Source organism: Octodon degus, unplaced genomic scaffold (assembly GCF_000260255.1).
Source record: "Octodon degus isolate 3935 unplaced genomic scaffold, OctDeg1.0 scaffold00206, whole genome shotgun sequence".
Taxonomy (NCBI): Eukaryota; Metazoa; Chordata; class Mammalia; order Rodentia; family Octodontidae; genus Octodon; species Octodon degus.
The window spans coordinates 2,278,572-2,287,013 of record NW_004524782.1 but is presented as its reverse complement, the minus strand read 5'-3'; the positions used below and the strand labels follow the sequence as shown (position 1 = coordinate 2,287,013).

The window sequence follows — 8,442 nt, the reverse complement described above, 5'->3', positions numbered from 1 at the left end:
AATCATATGATTAGATCAGGCTGAGTTTATTGATACGGGTCCACTCAATGGAAATTTGAAACTTAATGTTGTAGCTTGAGGAATTTTGAAAAGTATTAACTCTTTTTGAAATTTTATTTTATTTTAAATAGTAAAAATTAAAACACAAAGAAATAGGAAAAAAAAGAAACAAAGTGACATACAACAATACATAGGTTACAGATTTTCAAAACAAGGGCTAATTAACAATGATTATTATATTATCTATGTTATCATCAAATATGTTGCTCAGATTAACAGATATAGTTATGCAATATCAGACGAATAATTGAATATTACCGCTTGATTTCTAGAAAGATTAGGTGTCCAGGCCTGGCCTAGCCTCAGTCCTGCAGCATGGACGCCTCGCTTGAGTCCTTCCTCCCACCTCCCTCACGCCGCAGCACAGTCCCTCGTGCCCCCAGTAGCCACCTCTGCACTGTGCGGCAGGGCAGGAGGGGGAATGGGAGGCGCTGGGAGGCAACCCTGCTCTGCTGTGCGGAAGACCGCACCGCTGTCCCCTCATGGCATTGACCCAGCCTGGCCAAACACAGAAGTGGCCTAGATGCGCGTCCCGAGATGACGCCGCTGTCCCCTTCCCCAGGGAGTTGCGCCGCACTCGAGCGCGCCCGGCCTAGCAGGCCAGGGCCACTGGGACCGCCTCCGCAGGTAGTCGGGGGAGTGAGGCAAAGGCTGTGCCCCTCGGGGCGGATGGCACGCGGCGCAGCGGGCGGGTGGTACCTACGTCCCTGGCTGGATTGGTGCTGGTGATGGTGAGTGATGCTAGGGCTATGAAACCCTCGAGGGAGTTTTACACATGGAGACCCTGCTGCTGCCGGCCACATAAACAAAGCAGGGTCACCAGAAGCCTCTCGATGTAAAAGATGATATTACTGAAAAACAGTGTCCAGCGACAGTGAACCCTTGGCACACGAAGAAAGCCTTTAAAGTCATGAATGAATTAAGAAGTCAGAATTTGCTGTGTGATGTCACAATCATGGCAGATGACATGGAAATCTCTGCTCACAGAGTGGGGCTGGTCACCTGTAGTCCTTATTTTCATGCCGTATTTACAGGTGAGATGAGTGAGAGCCAAACAAAGAGAGTTCAAACAAAAGAGATAAATGGCTGAACCCTGAGGATGCTAATTGATTATGTTTACACTACAGAAATTCAGGTTACAGAAGAAAATGTGCAGGTAGTTCTGCCAGCAGCAGGTCTAATATCATTACAGGATGTGAAGAAGACTTGCTATGAATTTTTGGAATCCCAGCTTCACCCTGTCAGCTGTTTAGGAATCCAGGCCTTTGCTGATACACATGCGTGTATGGACCTCCTGAATAAGGCCAACATCTATGTAGAGCAACACTTTGCTGATGTTGTACTCAGTGAAGAATTTATCAACTTTGGCATTGAACAAGTGTGCAGCTTAATCTCCAGTGACAAACTTACCATTTGAAGCAGTGAGAGGGTGGATAAGCCATGACAAGGATGTGAGGCAGGAGTTCATGGCCCGACTGAAGGAACATGCCTGCTTACCTCTGCTTCTTCGGAACTGTTTAGTCCAGAGGGTTGAAGACGAAACATTGGTCAAGAACAGCAGTGCTTGCAAAGATTACCTCATTGAAGCTGTGAGGTATCACTTGCTGCCAACAGAGCAGCAGATATTAAAGAAGAGTGTCCGGACCCAGCTGAGGATGCCCATGAACCTTCCCAAACTGATAGTGGTTGGGGGCCAAGCCTCAAAGGCGGTGGGAGGCTTTGATGAGAGTACAGGCCTGTCTTCCATGGAAGCAGACAACATAAAGTCTAATGAGTGGCTTCACGTAGCTCCAATGAACACTTGGAGAAGCAGCGTGGTCATGGGCGTTGTTGGAGGGCTGCTGTATGCCATTAGGGCTACGATGGGATGTCCTGCCAGGATGTCAGAACCGTGGAATGCTACAGTGGCATGGCCAACGAGTGGATCTACATCGCAGGGATAAGTACCTGGTGCAGCAGGTGTGAGTGTCTTAAACAACTTTTTATATGCTGTAGGGGGTCATGATGGCTTGGTAGTATGCAAAAGTGTTGAAGTCTATGCTCCCAGCATGAACACGTGGAGATAGGTTGCAGCCATGTACATGTGCAGAAAAAAATGCAGGAGTTGGTGCAGTAAATGGTCTGCTGCATGTTGTTGGAGGGGAGGATGGTTCCTGTAATTTGGCACCAGTAGAATATTGTAACCCAACAACAGATACATGGGCCATTGTGTCTTCTTGTATAAGCACAAGGAGAAGTTATACAGGGGTCACAGTAATTGAGAAGTCATTATGACAATCAGGCTTCAGCAGGTGTTTCTGAAATGACTGAGAGCCTGGAGCTTCTCCACTTGCAGCAGAGGATGAGACTACCTAGGCCTTGGATTCTAAAGATTATTTTTGGTAGAAGCACTGTGTAGGGTTTTTCTGCGATGAGCAGCAGCTACCTGAATTTTCCAAAGAAACCTGGACTCCAGCACTTGCTCTGTGGTCCCAGCCAACAGTTGCTTTCCTACAGATTGGCTCCTACCAGGCTTGAGTGACTGGATTATAGTGTGAATGAGGATAAGGTGATGAGTGTCCTTGTAATATTAAATTTTAATTTTATTCCTTCTCTTGAAAGTCTGTGCTACCCAGGAACTGAAAATCTTGAAAAAGTAATTAAAATCTACATAAGTAACAAAGTAGTTGAGGAATAAAACTGTTTGCCATTTACAATATCTTTGATTACATGAATGCAATAAATTGTGTGCAAATAAATGTGTGTCTATATGCTTTCCCTTAAACATGTTTGAAAAGATGTTTGAAACTTGATTATTCTATTTATAATGGCATAGTACTTTTAATTATGCCAGTGCTTCACTATAAAACAGTTGTAATCATTTTTAATATTTAACAATGCTTAACACTTTAAAATGCCACTTCTGAGGAATGAAAACGGTGTGACACACTTGGAGATGTGTGATGCCAAACTTCTTGAAATAAAATATAAATTATGCTTATTTATTATTTTCTTTAGTTTAATCTCAGTCACATTTTGGTGTGTTTTTAATTTTTTTTCTTAAAGTAACACTTTGGCATGAATATAACTGCAGGTTTTTGATGAATATAATGAATGTATGGAATTTGACTGAATTCGCATGGTCTTAAGAACTTTTTCTGTGTGTATACATTTAGCTGCTCTTAACAGAAAAGAGAGCTTTCTTTGAGTAGCCATGTGTGGTGGTTGGATAGTTTTTCTGAGATCTTCAATTAATCTGACTTTAAAGATGACCAAAGCGTGTCTTTCTTGAATTATTTTTGAATAAAAATTTGTATACTAAAAAAAACCTTAATTTTTGTCTTGCCTTTTACTTTTTAAAAATTATCTTAGAGTATAATAATAATTGATAAGTTGGTAGAAACTGTACATATTTAGAAGACCAAAATGAGAGTTATCCATGCATGGTTTGTCCTCCACATAATTGCTTAGATCACAGTTATCAGCATACAGAGTTAGTTCGTCAAGGGAAAATTCTACACATTACTAGTTTTAAAACACTCATGGAAATTATTAGTACCATCATCTCAACCATCCTGCATATATATTACTGCATGCATTCCCCCTTTTGTCTTTCCTGTCTTTTTTTCTTTCTCTCATCTTCACTGTTCAATCCTTAAGTTCAGTTTCTGTCATACTATATCTACAATGCATTCAGGTTTTGTTTCTTGTTTCAGCTTCTTATACTAGGGACACAATACGATATTTGCATATGCATGTCTTATTTCACTTATAAGTATAGCTTCTTGTTGTATCCACTTACGTATAAAAGCTTTGAGTTTGTCTTTCTTTAGTTAATTTTTAAAAATTTTTATTTTTTTCAAGAGAGTACAAATTACAGTTAAAGCAAAACATTACAAGTGATATAGAATTTCACCGAATAAAGTAATATGAATCTCCACAATATTCATTGTAGTACATAGTGTTGTCTTACAACCTTATTTATATTACCAGATACATCATTTAAAATTAGACAAAGAAAGAAAAAAAAAGAAACGTATAAAAAATTAAGAAGAGAAAAAGTACAAAAAATTTTAAAAAGGAGATGAAAAAAAATTAAAGAAGTAATTTCACCTTTCCTAAGCCAGCAGAAACTCACAGTACAGTTGTCCAAAACATTCTGCTTATATACATAGATAAATACCTTTTCCGACTCCCTCTCCTGTCCCCCTTAACTCAGTAACTCTTTCCTTCTGAATGAGTTCATTCCCTTTTCCCAGCATCTACTGTAGTCTTCAGATGCCATTTTTCTCTTTCAGATTCTCTCACTAAAGAGACAATATCATGTTTCCATGCACAGGGCTGATTTATTTCGCTTATGGGTATGCTGCCCAGTTGCATCCATTTACCTACAAAAGACTCAAAGTTATCCTGTTGTATAGCTGAAAAATACTTCCTTGTGGAAAAATACCACAGAATCTTCACCATCAGTCAGTGTGTGGGCATCTGGTTGCTTCCCAGGATTATTTAGATATCAAAAATTGCATTGCTATAAACATGGATGCATATATATCACTGCGGTATAAGGTTTTCAGTTCTTCTAGGAAAAATATCCAGGTTGGAAATGGCTGGCTTGAATAGGATCTCCAATTCTAGCTTTTAAGGAATACTCATAGCGATTTCCATAGTGGTTGTTCCAGTCCGCACTTTCACCAAAAGTGCAGAAGTGTTCTTTTGTCCAAGATTTGTTATTGGCTGACTTGTTGATGTTAGCTATATTTTCTGGGGTGAGATGGAATTTCAGTGTTGTTTTAATTTGCATTTCTCGAGTGACCAATGATGTTGAACATGTTTTTATGTATTTTCTTAACATTTGTATTTCTTTCTCTGATAAGTGTATATTCATCTCAGATGCCCATTTTTGATTGGGTCTTTGAATTTGGCTAGCCTAATTTTTTAAAATTCTTCATATGTTCTAGAAAGAAGGCCTTTGTCAGAAGGTCAGTTGGCTATAATTTGTTTTCCCAGACTGTGGGTTTATTTTTACTCTATTGGAGATTTGCTTTGAAGTGCAGACAAATTTTTAAAATGTAGCATCTTAGATGTGTGCAGTTTTTTTTTTTTCTTAATGAGGAACCAGGGTTTTAACTCAGGCCTTTGTGCTCACCAGGCAAGCACCTTTTCTCCTGAGCCATCTCCCTGGCCTCAGTTGTGTGTGGTTGTATTTTGTGCATGAACTTTCTACTTATCCTATGCTTTAATATTTTTACCTACATTCTCCTCCAGAAGATTTAGTATTTGTGTTTTAATATTTAAGTCTTTGATTTATTTTGATTGTAGCCTTGTGCATGGTGATATTGATGGGTCTAGTTTTAGCCTTTGACAAGTGGAAAGCCAGTTTTTCGAGCACCATTTATTAAACAGGCTATCTTTCTTCCAGTGAACATGCTTGACATCTTTGTCAAAGACAGGGTGGTTGAGTGTGTTTGTAGTTGTGTATATCATTTAATCAACCTATTCCATTGATCATCATGTTTCTTTCTATGCCAGTACCATGCTGATTTTATCAAAGAAGCTTTACAGTGTAATTTCAGGTCACGAATTATGATACGTTCGGCCTTTCCTTTCTTTCCCAGGATTGATTTGATATTCTTGTTCTCTTCTGTTTCCAAATGAACTTGAGCAATATTTTCTCTAGCTCTGTGAGATATACTAATGGTATTTTAAGGCAGATTGCATTGAATCTATATGACAATTTTGGGTGTTTGGCCATTTAGTCAATATTGGTTCTTCCTATCCAGGAACATGGAATATTTTTCCATTTTCCCATATTCTCTTCAATATCTTTTCTCAGAGTACCTTAATTTTCACTGTAAGAGTCTTTTATGTCCTTTGGGAGATTGATTCCTAAGTATTTCATTTTTTGGATGTTGCAAAAGGTTTTGTTTCCCTAATTTCTCAGAGTGTATTCATTGTATACAGAAATGCTACTGATTGTTGGGTGTTGATTTTTGTCCAGCTATTTTGCTGAATTTTTTTATTAAATCTACAAGAATTTAAGGAATTAAAGAATTAAGAGGTTAATTTAATAGTGGAGTTTTGGGGCCTTTTATGTAGAGTATCATGTCATCTGCAAGTAATGATAATTTCACTTCTTGTTTACCAATCCTTATTCCTTTTATTTGCCTCTCTTGTATAATTGCTCTGGATAATGTTTCCAGTCCATTAAATAAGAGTGGAGACAGTGGACATCCTTGTCTTGTTCCTGATTTTAAAGAGAAAGCCTTCAATTTTTGCCCATTTAATATGATGTTTTTGTTGATTTTTCATAGATGGTTTATCAGGTTGAGATATAGTCCATCTATTCTGATTATCTGGATGGTTTTTATCATACATGAGTGCTGGACTCTGTCAAAAGCTTTTTATGTATCTATTGAGATGATCATGTCTTTTTAATTATTTCTACTGATGCAGTGTATTACATTTATAGATTTGCATATGTTGAACCATCCTTTCATTCCTGGAATGAATCACACTTGGTCATAAGGTATATACTTCTTGAAGATTTGTTGCATTCTCTTTGCTAGTATATTGTTGAAGAATTTTGCATCCATATTTGCTAGAGATATTGGCTTATAATTCTCTTTTTCAGTTGTATCTTTCTCCGATTTTGGAATCAGAGTAAAACTTGCTTCCAGGAACAAGTTTGGCAGAATTGCTTCCCTTTCAATTTCACTGAAGAGTTTTTGAAAAGGTGGCATTAAATCTGTCTTAAATTTCTTGTGGAATTCTGCTTTGAATTTTTTAGAACCTGGACTTCTCTTTGTTAGTATGGTTTTTTTTTATTAGTATTACATTTTCAAATTCGTTTCTCTTTATTGGATTATTCAGAGTTTGTATATCTTCTTGATTCAGCTTTAGCATTTCATATGCATCTAAGAAACTGTTCATTTCTTGTGTTTTCCATCCTGTGAGAATAAAGATCTTGGAAATAGGAACTGATGGTCTTCGGAATTTTCTAGGGTCTGTAGTGATGTCGCCCTTTTCATTCTTTATTACATGAATTTGTTTTTTTCTTTCTTTTTTTTATTAGTTTGCCTAAGGATCTATCAATTTTGTTTATTCTTTGGTACAAGAAACACTTTAGAGTCAAAATGTTGGCTGTCCTTGTAGCCCTTCTATTTCTCTAAGTTTTGGTCTGCTAACCTAGGTTGTTAACCCTCCAGAAGAGGCGCCTATTATTGCCATACAACATATGCAGTTGGGTTTAACCTCACTAGTGCCAGTCAGAACTGTCACCAAAAGTGGAAAAGCGTCCCTTTTTCCTCACTACTCATTAACTATTGGTTGATTTTTTAATGATAATTTACTCCTGCAAATGTCTGATGTAACCTTAGTAAATCATAACTTAAAGACAGATTTTTCTGGAAAAATTCATAGGTGATATTCTTTCATTATTTATTTATTTTAATTGTCTTGAATTTTATCATTACATATTCCTATTTTTCATTTACAACAATTTAGGAAATTAAGCTTTAAAAGAAAAGTCAACAACAGCAACATCAAAAATTACATATAAACATCAAAAAGTATATATTGGAAGGCAATTATAACTTGCCTTCCAAATTACTCTACTGCAGTACATGATGGTTGTCACTGTGACTGTTGTTGTCACTGTAACAGTTGTCACTGTCCCCAACTTTACTTAGGTAGAAAGCATAAGAATGTTTTATTCAGAACATAAGGTGATTTAGAACTTAAGTTCATTTAACTCTGCAACAATTTTGGAGATCAAAGCATGTTTTTAATTTGTTCAACAATCTTATTTTACAGAAGAGAAATCTGAACTAGTTCTGAGAACAATAAAGAAAAGCTCAACCAGATTACTCCATTGAAATGGTAGAGTGGTAAACAGCAACAAAGCAATATTTGTAAGATGCAATATCCAGACATTTACTAGAATCAACAAATAGAACTCGATCAAGTTAAAAAGCTTCTACAAAATAAATTAAACCAGTATAATTGTGAAGATAGCCTTTAGAATGGCAAAACTATTGGCAGCCATTATTGTAATACAGATTAATATTTAGGATATTAAAAATGGAAAATACTTTACATCAGTGGAACGAATCATTCAATCAATAAATAGACAAACAGAACAGATTTAACAAACACTTCTTAATAAAAGCACAAAAGACCAGTGAATATAGTTTATTGTTAAAACCGCTTTAGCCAGCGAGCAGGTACAGGGGCCTGGGGTTCAAACCCGGGGCCTGCACACTGAAATGGCAATTGAGACTGGATGTGGTGGTGCGCACGTGTGATCTCAGCTCTTGGGAGGCTGTACATAGGCGGATCACTAGGAATCCAATCTACTAGTGAGACCCTGTACATCCTGTAGACCCCTTCTTTAAAATACAAAAA

The 8,442-nt window shown here is 37.3% G+C and overlaps 1 pseudogene; it reads left to right on the top strand.

The window, feature by feature from the left end:
- The first annotated feature begins 1,004 nt into the window (after nucleotides 1-1,004).
- Nucleotides 1,005-2,334, top strand: LOC101578220 (annotated as a pseudogene).
- Nucleotides 2,335-8,442: the final 6,108 nt, after the last annotated feature.